Source organism: Arachis stenosperma, chromosome 1 (assembly GCF_014773155.1).
Source record: "Arachis stenosperma cultivar V10309 chromosome 1, arast.V10309.gnm1.PFL2, whole genome shotgun sequence".
NCBI lineage: Eukaryota > Viridiplantae > Streptophyta > Magnoliopsida > Fabales > Fabaceae > Arachis > Arachis stenosperma.
In genome coordinates, this window is record NC_080377.1 from 66285485 (window position 1) to 66299897 (window position 14413).

General features: G+C 38.3%; 1 non-coding gene and 1 pseudogene across 1 annotated transcript; both read right to left on the reverse strand.

The window, feature by feature from the left end:
- Positions 1–14413, reverse strand: part of LOC130980702 (E3 ubiquitin-protein ligase AIRP2-like) — a 48186-nt pseudogene that overhangs the window by 3908 nt on the left and 29865 nt on the right.
- Positions 5422–5525, reverse strand: LOC130954860 (small nucleolar RNA R71). The gene has a single exon (XR_009076436.1). It is a non-coding gene; the product is annotated as a small nucleolar RNA R71 (small nucleolar RNA).

Here is a 14413-nt window from a genome sequence, read left to right on the forward strand (position 1 = left end):
CAAATACAAAGTAATGAACCCACACTTGTAACATTTTCAAAATGATAAAGAAGACAAAATTTAGCAATTTCGACATTAAAATAAAAGACAATAGAAAATTCTCCTAGGAAAATTGATGATGTCAACTAGTTAAAGTAAAATGCAGAAATATGAGGGTTGCATGGCATCAAATATAACCCTTAGCTTTATGTTATTTAGAGAAGTATGAGTAAAAAAGAGGTACATAATTAGTATTACTTATAGTTAGTTCTTACTGTAGAACTCCTTTATGGTTGTTTTCCTTCCATGAGAATAGATACTGGATTTCTCAATGGTGGAAACCTGAAGAAAGGAATAAAAGTTATGAAATTGCAGAGGAGGGACGCTATAAACTAATTTGTAGAGAAAGAATAAGGAGTAGAGACACAAACCTTAAACACAATCATATGAAAAAGTTCTAATTCACTGAAAAGTAGGCATGGACAAACACATTCCATCCATCCCAATACACACAGAAAAATTGGTGCCAATTTATTGTAAACTAACTTCATTTGAAGGCAGGCCTTGTTGCCATTTTCCCTTGGAATAGAGGCTGCCCTACAATATACAGTTTCAGATTCAATTCATTATGCCTTGTAAATTGAGAGGCATAATCAAATAGCCCAAATAGTCCCATCTAATTTTCAAGAGTTACTTTTAAGGAGAAATAAAGAATATAATTACACTGATATCCATTATATGTACGTGTCGTCTCTAGTGGTATGATAAATTTGGTGGTTAGACTGGCTATACCTACTAGGCATTGACATAACAGTAGTGTGTAAGCCAAAACCTAGTCAAACTTTTATATCTAACAAGTGTCACTTGTTAATTTGCAGGTCAATCATTAGCCACCAAGCCACAGGCTTTCATATATTGACATATCCACAAAATTTTTTAGACTCTCACTAAATTAATGTTGGAAAAATTCAAAAAAATGTTCAAATAAGAACCTGTCTAACAGCGAAAGTATTAGAAATAATTTTTTCACAATTTATACGATTAAATAGACAATACTAAAAATATTCCAAGCAACAATTATAATGGCAGAGAAATTAAATAATCAGACACCAGAATTTTAACGTGGAAAAATTCTCAAAAGAGGGACAAAAAATTCACGGGACCTAGTCTAGAAAAATCTTCCACTATCAGAATAATGGGTACACAAACAGTCTTCCTAGTGACACTAGGGAATCTCAACAATCAACAAAATACATCACTAAAACTGGTGGAATCAACATAAATCCTCCACAAAAATGGGTATCTCAAATCAGGCAAAAGAGAAGACAATACAACTAGCAAGTTATATTCTAATATTCATCTCTACACCAGGAATCATATACTGAAATTTCATAAGAAATGGAGCGAATTTACCAAGTTAATCGGATCAAGATAACTTGTCATTTTTTCCCCAATGTTCTCTTCTTCTCTTCGACGGCTCACTGTTCCCTTTTTTTTTGTTTCTAAATGAGAGAGCAAGACTCTCATTCTCTCTCCCTCCATGGCTTTTTAGCCACTTCTTTCTTTTTTTATATAATATGTGGGCCTCACTTGAAGTTGGGACCCACCAACAAATTTCTCCCTCACCAACTCAAGTAGGGATAGGCTGCTCCACTAAATCCGCCTTTTTTTTTTGCAGAAATCAAACTTCACTGCAGGTAAACTTTTAGTCATCATATCTGAACCATTATCATCAGTATGGATCTTCTCAAGTGCATATGACTTCATCTCAAGCGCTTAATGATGAGCGGATAATTTATACGCTTTTTGACATTGTTTTTAGGTAGTTTTTAGTAGGATCTAGCTACTTTTAGGGATGTTTTTATTAGTTTTTATGCAAAATTCACATTTCTAGACTTTACTATGAGTTTTTGTGTTTTTCTATGATTTCAGGTATTTTCTGGCAGAAATTGAGGGACCTGAGCAAAAATCAGATTTATGCTGAAAAAGGACTGCTGATGCTGTTGGATTCTGACCTCCCTGCACTCGAAATGGATTTTCTGGAGCTACCAAACTCCAAATGCCGTGCTCTCAATTGCGTTGAAAAGTACACATCTAGGGCTTTTCAGAAATATATAGTAGTTTATACTTTATTCAAGTTTAAACGATGCAAACTGGCGTTCAACACCAGTTTAATGCTGCATTCTGGAGTAAAATGCCAGAAACACGTCACAAACCAGAGTTAAACGCCAAACAGACGTTACAACTTGGCGTTTAACCTCAAGAGAAGCCTCTGCATGTGTAAAGCTCAAGCTCAGTCCAAGCACACACCAAAGTGGGCCTCAGAAGTGGATTTCTGCACTAAGACTTATTTCTGTAAACCCTAGTAACTAGTTTAGTATAAATAGAACTTTTTACTATTGTATTGAGTGTCTTTTGACCGGGTCTTGGTTATTCCAGTTCCCTCTCTGGGCCGAAGCCAATGAACACCATTATCACTTATGTATTTTCAACGGTGGAGTTTCTACGTACCATAGATTAAGGTGTGGAGCTATGCTGTTCCTCGAGTATCAATGCAATTACTATTATTCTTCTATTCAATTCAGCTTATTCTTATTCTAAGATATTCGTTGCACTTCAACATGATGAATGTGATGATCTGTGACACTCACAATCATTCTCACCTATGAACGCGTGACTGACAACCACTTCCGTTCTACCTTAAAACGAGCGTGTATCTTTTAGCCTCCAATCCGAAAGATCGGAGTCTTCGTGGTATAAGCTAGAATTCATTGGCAGAATTCTTGAGAATCCGGAAAGTCTAAACCTTGTCTGTGGTATTCCGAGTAGGATTCAGGGATTGAATGACTGTGACGAGCTTCAAACTCGCGAGTGTTGGGCGTAGTGACAGACGCAAAAGAATCACTGGATTCTATTCTGACATGATCGAGAACCAACAGATGATTAGCCGTGCTGTGACAGAGCATTTGGACCATTTTCACTGAGAGGGCGGGAGGTAGCCATTGACAACGGTGAAACCCAACATACAGCTTGCCATGGAAATGAGTATGAAAGATTGGATGAAGGTAGTAGGAAAGCAGAGATTCAACAGGAACAAAGCATCTCTATGCACTTATCTGAAATTCTTACCAATGAATTACATAAGTATCTCTATCTCTATTTTATGCTTTATTTATTTTATATTCAAAAACCATTATAACCATTAGAATCTGCCTGACTGAGATTTACAAGATGACCATAGCTTGCTTTATGCCAACAATCTCCGTGGGATCGACCCTTACTCACGTAAGGTATTACTTGGACGACCCAGTGCACTTGCTGGTTAGTTGTGCGAAGTTGTGACAAAGTGTGATTCACGTTTGAGAGCTCCAAGTCTATTGGCGCCATTGTTGATGATCACAATTTCGTGCACCAAGTTTTTGGTGCCGTTGCCGGGGATTATTCGAGTTTGGACAACTGACGGTTCATCTTGTTGCTCATATTAGGTAATTTTCTTTTCAAAAAAGTTTTCAAAAATTTTTCAAAAAAATTTTTTTTCTTTGTTTTTGTTTTTCCAAAAATTAATTTAAAAAAAATCCAAAAAAAATTATAAAATCATAAAAACCAAAAATATTTTGTGTTTCTTGTTTGAGTCTAGTGTCAATTTTTAAGTTTGTTGTCAATTGTATGTTTTTTAAAAATTTTTTATGCATTTTTCGAAAAATTTATGCATTGCATTCTTCATGATCTTCAAGTTGTTCTTGGTAAGTCTTCTTGTTTGATCTTCATATTTTCTTATTTTTATGTTTTTTGTTATTTTTCATTTGCATTTTTTCATTCATAGTGTCTAAGCATTGCAAATTTCTAAGTTTGGTGTCTTGCATATTTTTCTTGTCTTGAAAATTTTTCAAAAATAAGTCTTGATGTTCATCTTGATCTTCAAAGTGTTCTTGGTGTTCATCTTGACATTCATAGTATTCTTGCATGCATCATGTGTTTTGATTCATAATTTTCATGTTGTGAGTCATTTTTGTATTTTTATCTCTCATCATAAAAAAATTTAAAAATAAAAAATATCTTTCCCCTTATTTGTCTCATATTTTTCGAAATCTTTGGGTTGACTTAGTCAAAAATTTTTAAAATAAGTTGTTTCTTGTTAGTCAAGTCAAGATTTCAATTTTAAAAATCTTATCTTTCCATAATCTTTTTCAAAAATCAAATCTTTTTCATTTTTCTTATTATTTTTCGAAAATTTAAAAAATTTTGATTTTCAAAATCTTTTTCTTATCTTTATTTCAAAATTTCAAAAACTTTACTGTCAATTAATGTGATTGATTCAAAAATTTGAAGTTTGTTACTTTCTTGTTAAGAAAGGTTCAATCTTTAAATTCTAGAGTCATATCTTTTAGTTTCTTGTTAGTCAAGTAATCAATTTTAATTTTAAAAATCAAATCTTTTTCAAAATAAATTTTAATCATATCTTTTATTTTCAAATCATATCTTTTTCAAAATTGATTTCAAAAATCTTTTCAAAATTGATTTTCAAATCTTTTTCAACTAACTAACTGACTTTTTGTTTGTTTCACTATTTCTTATCTTTTTCAAAACCACCTAACTACTTTTTTTTCTAATTTTCGAAAATTCTTCACTCTTTTTCAAAATTCTTTTAATTAACTAATTGTTTCAAATTTTAATTTTAATTTTATTTCTTCTCTTAATTTTCGAAAATCACTAACTTATTTTTCAAAAACAATTTTCGAACACTCTTCTTTCTCATCTCTTTCTATTTATTTATTCATTTACTAACACTTCTCTTCTGTGTTCGAATTTTTCTCCTTCTTTTTCTATTCTTTTCTTCTTCTACTCACACAAAGGAATCTTTATACTGTGACATAGAGGATTCCTTTTTCTTTTTTGTTCTCTTCCTTTTCATATGAGCAGGAGCAAGGATAAGGACATTCTTGTTGAAACAGATCCTGAACCTGAAAGGACTCTGAAAAATAAGCTAAAGCACAACAATCAAGAGAAAACCTTACAGAGAATCTCGAAAAAGAAAGAGACATGGCCGAACCCAATAACAATGGTGGAGGCGCAAGGAGGATGCTTGGTGATTATACTACACCTACTTCTAATTTTTATGGAAGAAGCATCTCAATCCCTGCCATTGGAGCAACCAATTTTGAGCTGAAACCTCAACTAGTTACTTTAATGCAACAGAACTGCAAGTTTCATGGACTTTCATCAGAAGATCCCTATCAATTTTTAACTGAGTTCTTGCAGATCTGTGATACTGTTAAGACTAATGGAGTAGATCCTGAAGTCTACAAGCTCATGTTGTTCCCCTTTGCTGTAAGAGATAGAGCTAGAACATGGTTGGACTCACAACCTAAAGATAGCATGGACTCTTGGGATAAGCTGGTCACGGCCTTCTTGGCCAAGTTCTTTCCTCCTCAAAAGCTGAGCAAGCTTAGAGTGGATGTTCAGACCTTCAAGCAAAAAGATGGTGAATCCCTCTATGAAGCTTGGGAAAGATACAAGCAGTTGACCAAAAAGTGTCCTTCTGGCATGCTTTCAGAGTGGACCATCTTAGATATATTCTATGATGGTCTATCTGAGCTTTCTAAGATATCACTGGACCATTCTGCAGGTGGATCCATTCACCTAAAGAAAATGCCTGCAGAAGCTCAAGAACTCATTGACATGGTTGCAAATAACTAATTCATGTACACCTCTGAGAGAAATCCTGTGAGTAATGGGATGCCTCAGAAAAGGAGAATTCTTGAAATTGATGCTCTGAATGCCATATTGGATCAGAACAAAATGTTGACTCAGCAAGTCAACATGATTTTTCAGAGTCTGAATGGATGGCAAAATGCATCCAACAGTACTAAAGAGGCATCTTCTGAAGAAGAAGCTTATGATCCTGAGAACCCTGCAATGGCAGAGGTGAATTACATGGGTGAACCCTATAGGAACACCTATATTTCTTCATGGAGAAATCATCCAAATTTCTCATGGAAGGATCAACAAAAGCCTCAACAAGGCTTTAATAATGATGGAAGAAACAGGCTTAGCAATAGCAAGCCTTTTCCATCATCTTCTCAGCAACAGACAGAGAACTCTGAGCAGAGTCTCTCTAGCTTAGCAAACATAGTCTCTGATATATCTAAGGTCACTTTAAGTTTCATGAGTGAAACAAGGTCCTCCATTAGAAATTTGGAGGCACAAGTGGGTCAGCTGAGTAAGAAAATCACTGAAACCCCTCCTAGTACTCTCCCAAGCAATACAGAAGAGAATCAAAAGGAGAGTGCAAGGCCATTGATATAATCAATTTGGCCGAATGCACAAAGGAGGAGAAGGGCGTGAATCCCAGTGAGGAAGACCTCCTGGGATGTCCTCTGAACAAAAAGGAGTTCCACACTGAGGAACCTAAGGAATCTGAGGCTCACCTAGAGACCATAGAGATTCCATTGAACCTCCTTTTACCATTCATGAGCTCTGAGAACTATTCTTCCTCTGAAGAGGATGAAGATGTAACTGAAGAGCAAGTTGCTCAATATCTAGGAGCCATCATGAAGTTGAATGCCAAGTTGTTTGGTAATGAGACTTGGAAAGGTGAACCTCCCTTGCTCATTAGTGAACTAGATACATGGGCTCAGCAAACTTTACCTCAAAAGAAATAAGATCCTAGTAAATTCTTAATACCCTGTACCATAAGCACCATGACCTTTGAGAAGGCTCTGTGTGACCTGGGGTCAATTATAAATCTTATGCCAATCTCCGTAATAGAGAAACTGGGGATCTTTGAGGTACAAGCTGCGAGAATCTCATTAGAAATGGCAGACAAGTCAATAAAACAAGCTTATGGATTGGTAGAGGACGTTGGTGCACGAAATTGTGATCATCAATGGTGCCATCAACATGGAACGCTCAATTGCAATCTCAACTCTTTATCACAACTTCGCACAACTAACCAGCAAGTGCACTGGGTCATCCAAGTAATAAACCTTACACGAGTAAGGGTCGATCCCACGGAGATTGTTGGTATGAAGCAAGCTATGGTCACCTTGTAAATCTTAGTCAGGCAGATTCAAATGGTTATGGATGATATATGAATAAAGCATAAAATAAAGATAGAGATACTTATGTAATTCATTGGTGAGAATTTCAGATAAGCGTATGGAGATGCTTTGTCCCTTCCGTCTCTCTGCTTTCCTACTGTCTTCATCCAATCCTTCTTACTCTTTTGCATGGCAAGCTGTATGTTGAGCATCACCGTTGTCAGTGGCTACAGTCCCGTCCTCTCAGTGAAAATGTTCAACGCACCCTGTCACGGCACGGCTAATCATCTGTCGGTTCTCAATCAAGTTGGAGTAGAATCCATTGATTCTTTTGCGTCTGTCACTAACGCCCAGCCTTCAGGAGTTTGAAGCTTGTCACAGTCATTCAATCATTGAATCCTACTCAGAATACCACAGACAAGGTTTAGACCTTCCGGATTCTCTTGAATGCCGCCATCAATTCTAGCTTATACCACGAAGATTCCGATTAAGGAATCCAAGAGATAAACATTCAAGCCTTGTTTGCTTTTAGAACGGGAGTGGTTGTCAGGCAGCGTTCATAAGTGAGAATGATGATGAGCGTCACATAATCATCACATTCATCAAGTTCTTGAGTGCGAATGAATATCTTGGAATAAGAACAAGCTGAATTGAATAGAAGAACAATAGTAATTGCATTAATACTCGAGGTACAGCAGAGCTCCACACCTTAATCTATGGTGTGTAGAAACTCCACCGTTGAAAATACATAAGAACAACGGCGTTTAACTCCCATTCTTGTGCCAGTTCCGGCGTTTAACGCGGACTATTATACATTGCTGGAAAGCCCAAAATGTCTACTTTCCAACGCCATTGAGAGCGCGCCAATTGGGCTTCTGTAGCTCCAGAAAATCCACTTCGAGTGCAAGGAGGTCAGAATCCAACAGCATCTGCAGTGCTTTTCAGTCTCTGAATCAGATTTTTGCTCAGGTCCCTCAATTTCAGCCAGAAAAAACCTGAAATCATAGAAAAACACACAAACTCATAGTAAAGTCCAGAAAAGTGAATTTTAACTAAAAACTAATAAAAATATACTAAAAACTAACTATAACATACTAAAAACATACTAAAAACAATGCCAAAAAGCGTATAAATTATCCGCTCATCACAACACCAAACTTAAATTGTTGCTTGTCCCCAAGCAACTGAAAATCAAATAAGATAAAGAGAAGAGAATATGCAATGAATTCCAAAAACATCTATGAAGATCAGTATTAATTAGATGAGCAGGGCTTTTAGCTTTTTGCCTCTGAATAGTTTTGGCATCTCACTCTATCCTTTGAAATTCAGAATGATTGGCTTCTATAGGAACTCAGAATTCAGATAGTGTTATTGATTCTCCTAGTTAAGTATGATGATTCTTGAGCACAGCTACTTTATGAGTCTTGGCCGTGGCCCAAAGCACTCTGTCTTCCAGTATTACCACCGGATACATACATGCCACAGACACATAATTGGGTGAACCTTTTCAGATTGTGACTCAGCTTTGCTAGAGTCCCCAATTAGAGGTGTCCAGGGTTCTTAAGCACACTCTTTTTGCCTTGGATCACAACTTTATTTCTTTCTTTTTCTTTCTTTTTCTCTTTCTCCTTTTTTTTCGTTTTTTTTTCGCTTCTTTTTTTTTATTCACTGCTTTTTCTTGTTTCAAGAATCATTTTTATGATTTTTCAGATCCTCAGTAACATGTCTCCTTTTTCATCATTCTTTCAAGAGCCAACCATTCATGAACAACAAATTCAAAAGACATATGCACTGTTCAAGCATACATTCAGAAAACAAAAGTATTGCCACCACATCAAAATAATTAATCTGTTATAAAATTTAAAATTCATGCAATTATTCTCTTTTTCAATTAAGAACATTTTTCATTTAAGAAAGGTGATGGATTCATAGGACATTCATAACTTTAAGGCATAGACACTAAGACACTAATGATCATAAGACACAAACATAGATAAACATAAGCATGATTTTTCGAAAAAAACAGAAAAATAAAGAACAAGGAGATTAAAGAACGGGTCCACCTTACTGATGGCGACTTGTTCTTCCTCTTGAAGATCTTATGGAGTGCTTGAGCTCCTCAATGTCTCTTCCTTGCCTTTGTTGCTCCTCTCTCATGATTCTTTGATCTTCTCTAATTTCATGGAGGAGGATGGAATGTTCTTGGTGCTCCACCCTTAGTTGTCCCATGTTGGAACTCAATTCTCCTAGGGAGGTGTTGATTTGCTCCCAATAGTTTTGTGGAGGAAAGTGCATCCCTTGAGGCATCTCAGGGATTTCATGATGAGTGGGATCTCTTGTTTGCTCCATCCTTTTCTTAGTGATGGGCTTGTCCTCATCAATGGGGATGTCTCCCTCTATGTCAACTCCAACTGAATAACAGAGGTGACAAATGAGATGAGGAAAGGCTAACCTTGCCAAGGTAGGGGACTTGTCCGCCACCTTATAAAGTTCTTGGGCTATAACCTCATGAACTTATACTTCTTCTCCAAACATGATGCTATGAATCATGATGGCCCGGTCTAGAGTAACTTCAGACTAGTTGCTAGTGGGAATGATTGAGCGTTGGATAAACTCCAACCATCCCCTAGCTACGGGCTTGAGGTCATGCCTTCTCAATTGAACCGGCTTCCCTCTTGAATCTCTCTTCCATTGGGTGCCCTCTTCACAGATGTCTATGAGGACTTAGTCCAACCTTTGATCATAGTTGACCCTTCTAGTGTAAGGGTGTTCATCTCCTTGCATCATGGGCAAGTTGAATGCCAACCTTACATTTTCCGGACTAAAATCTAAATATTTCCCCCGAACCATTGTAAGCCAATTCTTTGGGTCCGGGTTCACACTTTGATCATGGTTCTTGGTGATCCATGCATTGGCATAGAACTCTTGAACCATTAAGATTCCGACTTGTTGAATAGGGTTGGTAAGAACTTCCCAACCTCTTCTTCGGATCTCATGTCGGATCTCCGGATATTCACTCTTTTTGAGTTTGAAAGGGACCTCGGGGATTACCTTCTTCAAGGCCACAACTTCATAGAAGTGGTCTTGATGCACCCTTGAGATGAATCTCTCCATCTCCCATGACTCGGAGGTGAAAGCTTTTGCCTTCCCTTTCCTCTTTCTAGAGGTTTCTCCGGCCTTGGATGCCATAAATGGTTATGAAAAAACAAAAGCAATACTTTTACCACATCAAACTTAAAAGGTTTGCCCGTCCTCGAGCAAAAGAAGAAAGAAGAGAGTAGAAGAAGAAGAAATAGAGGAGATGGAGATGGCTTTGTGGTTCGGCCAAAGGGGGAGAAGTAGTGTTTAGGGTGTGTGAAAATGAAGGAGTGAATATGGGTTTATATAGGGGTGGAGAGAGGGGTAGGGTTCGGCTATGGGAGGGTGGGTTTGGGAGGGAAAGTGGTTTGAATTTGAATGGTGAAGTAGGTGGGGTTTTATGAAGGATGGATGTGAGTGGTGAAGAGAAAGATGGGATTTGATAGGTGAAGGGTTTTTGGGGAAGAGTGGTTGAGGTGATTGGTGAATGGGTGAAGAAGAGAGAGGGTGGTGGGGTAAGTGGGGATCCTGTGGGGTCCACATATCCTGAGGTGTCAAGAAAAAGTCATCCCTGCACCAAGTGGGGAGCAAAATTGCTTTCTATGCCAATTCTGGCGTTAAATGCCGGGCTGGTGCCCATTTCTGGTGTTTAACGCCAACTTCTTGCCCTTTCCTAGTGTTTAACGCCAGTCTGGTGCCCCTTTCTGGCGTTAAACGCCCAGAATGGTGCCAAACTGGGCGTTAAACGCCCATTTGCTACCCTTACTGGCGTTTAAACGCCAGCAAGTTCTCCTCTAGGGTGTGCTATTTTTCTTTCTATTTTTCATTCTGTTTTTGCTTTTTCAATTGATTTCGTGACTTCCCATGATTATCAACCTACAGAAAACATAAAATAACAAAGGAAAATAGATAAAATATAACATTGGGTTGCCTCCCAACAAGCGCTTCTTTAATGTCAATAGCTTGACAGAGGGCTCTCAATGAGCCTCACAGATACTCAGAGCAATGTTGGAACCTCCGTAATAGAGAAACTTGGGATCTTTGAGGTACAAGCTGCGAGAATCTCATTAGAGATGGCAGACAAGTCAATAAAACAAGCTTATGGATTGGTAGAGGACGTTGGTGCACGAAATTATGATCATCAATGGCGCCATCAACATGGTATGCTCAATTGCAGTCTCAACTCTTTATCACAACTTCGCACAACTAACCAGCAAGTGCACTGGGTCGTCCAAGTAATAAACCTTACGCGAGTAAGGGTCGATCCCACGGAGATTGTTGGTATGAAGCAAGCTATGGTCATCTTGTAAATCTCAGTCAAGCAGATTCAAATGGTTATAGATGATTTATGAATAAAACATAAAACAAGGATAGAGATACTTATGTAATTCATTGGTGATAATTTCAGATAAGCGAATGGAGATGTTCCGTCTCTCTGCTTTCCTACTGTCTTCATCCAATCCTTCTTACTCCTTTCCATGGCAAGCTGTATGTTGGGCATCACCGTTGTCAGTGGCTACAGTCCCGTCCTCTCAGTGAAAATGTTCAACGTACCCTGTCACGGCACAGCTAATCATCTGTCGGTTCTCAATCAGGTTGGAGTAGAATCCATTGATTCTTTTGCGTCTGTCACTAATGCCCAGCCTTCAGAAGTTTGAAGCTCGTCACAGTCATTCAATCATTGAATCCTACTCAGAATACCACAGACAAGGTTTAGACCTTCCGGATTTTCTTGAATGCCGCCATCAATTCTAGCTTATACCACGAAGATTCCGATTAAGGAATCTAAGAGATAAACATTCAAGCCTTGTTTGCTTGTAGAATGGGAGTGGTTGTCAGGCACGCGTTCATAAGTGAGAATGATGATGAGCGTCATATAATCATCACATTCATCAAGTTCTTGATTGCGAATGAATATCTTGGAATAAGAACAAGCTGAATTGAATAGAAGAACAATAGTAATTGCATTAATACTCGAGGTACAGCAGAGCTCCACACCTTAATCTATGGTGTGTAGAAACTCCACCGTTGAAAATACATAAGAACAAGGTCTAGGCATGGCCGAATGGCCAGCCTCCCAATACATGATCAAAAGACTCCAAATGATCAAGGATCAAAAGATTCAATGATCTAAAGATCTGATCTAAGAACTAGATGTCCAAAGATGAAAATACAATAGCAAAAGGTCCTATTTGTAGAGAACTAGTAGCCTAGGGTTTACAGAAATGAGTAAATGACATAAAAATCCACTTCCGGGCCCACTTGGTGTGTGCTTGGGCTGAGCATTGAAGCATTTTCGTGTAGAGACTTTTCTTGGAGTTAAACGCCAGCTTTTGTGCCAGTTTGGGCGTTTAACTCCCATTCTTGTGCCAGTTCCGACGTTTAACGCTGGGCATTCTTGAGCTGATTTGGAACGCCGGTTTGGGCCATCAAATCTCGGGCAAAGTATGGACTATGATACATTGCTGGAAAGCCCAGGATGTCTAATTTCCAACGCCATTGAGAGCGCGCCAATTGGGCTTCTGTAGCTCCAGAAAATCCACTTCGAGTGCAAGGAGGTCAGAATCCAACAGCATCTGCAGTCCTTTTCAGTCTCTGAATCAGATTTTTGCTCAGGTCCATCAATTTCAGCCAGAAAATACCTGAAATCACAGAAAAACACACAAACTCATAGTAAAGTCCAGAAAAGTGAATTTTAACTAAAAACTAATAAAAATATACTAAAAACTAACTAAAACATACTAAAAGCATACTAAAAACAATGCCAAAAAGTGTATATATTATTCGCTCATCAGACGTGTTAGTGAAGGTTAAAGGCCTTTACATCCCTGCTGATTTCATAATCTTAGACACTGGAAAGGATGAGGATGAATCCATCATCCTTGGAAGACCCTTCCTAGCCAGAGCAGGAGCTGTGATTGATGTTGACAGAGGAGAGCTAGTCCTTCAATTGAATAGGGACTACCTTGTGTTTAAATCTCAAAGATATTCCTTTGCAACCATAAAGAGGAAGCATGAAAAGCTTCTCTCAATACAGAGTCAAACAAAGCCCCCATAATCAAACTCTATGTTTGGTGTTGGGAGGACACAACCAAACTCTAAGTTTGGTGTTGAACCCCTACATTTAAACTCTAAGTTTGGTGTTGGGAGATCCCAACAATGCTCTGAACATCTGTGAAGCTCCATGAGAGCTCACTGGCAAGCTATTGACATTAAAGAAGCGTTTATTGGGAGGCAACCCAATTTTTTTATCTATATTTCTATTGTTTTTTTATGTTTTATTAGGTTTATGATCATGTGGAGTCACAAAACAATTGCAAAAATTAAAACAGAATCAAAAATAGCAGAAGAAACAGCACACCTTGGAGGAAGAGCTTACTGGCGTTTAAACGCCAATAAGGAGCATATGGCTGGTGTGTACGCCAGAAACAAGCAGCAGTCTGGCGTTTAAACGCCAGGATTACACCTTGAGGAAGACTGGCGTTAAACGCCCAAAACAAGCATGGAAGTGGCGTTTAATGCCAGAAACATGCTGCAGTCTGGTGTTAAACGCCAAGATTGCATACAGAGGGCGTTTTACACGCCTAAAGGGTGCAGGGATGAGAAATCCTTGATACCTCAGGATATGTGGACCCCACAGGATCACCTCAGGATCTGTGGACAGGTGCACGAAATTGTGATCATCAATGGTGCCATCAACATGGTACGCTCAATTGCAATCTCAATTCTTTATCATAACTTCACACAACTAACCAGCAAGTGCACTGGGTCGTCCAAGTAATAAACCTTACGCGAGTAAGGGTCGATCCCACGGAGATTGTTGGTATGAAGCAAGCTATGGTCACCTTGTAAATCTCAGTCAGGCAGATTCAAATGGTTATGGATGATATATGAATAAAGCATAAAATAAAGATAAAGATACTTATGTAATTCATTGGTGAGAATTTCAGATAAGTGTATGGAGATGCTTTGTCCCTTCCGTCTCTCTGCTTTCCTACTGTCTTCATCCAATCCTTCTTACTCCTTTCCATGGAAAGCTGTATGTTGGGCATCACCATTGTCAATGGCTACAGTCCCGTCCTCTCAGTGAAAATGTTCAACGCGCTCTGTCACAGCACGGCTAATCATCTGTCAGTTCTCAATCAGGTTGGAATAGAATCCAGTGATTCTTTTGCGTCTGTCACTAACGCCCATCCTTCAGGTGTTTGAAGCTCGTCACAGTCATTCAATCCTTGAATCCTACTCAGAATACCACAGACAAGGTTTAGACCTTCCGGATTCTCTTGAATGCCGCCATCAATTCTAGCTTATACCAC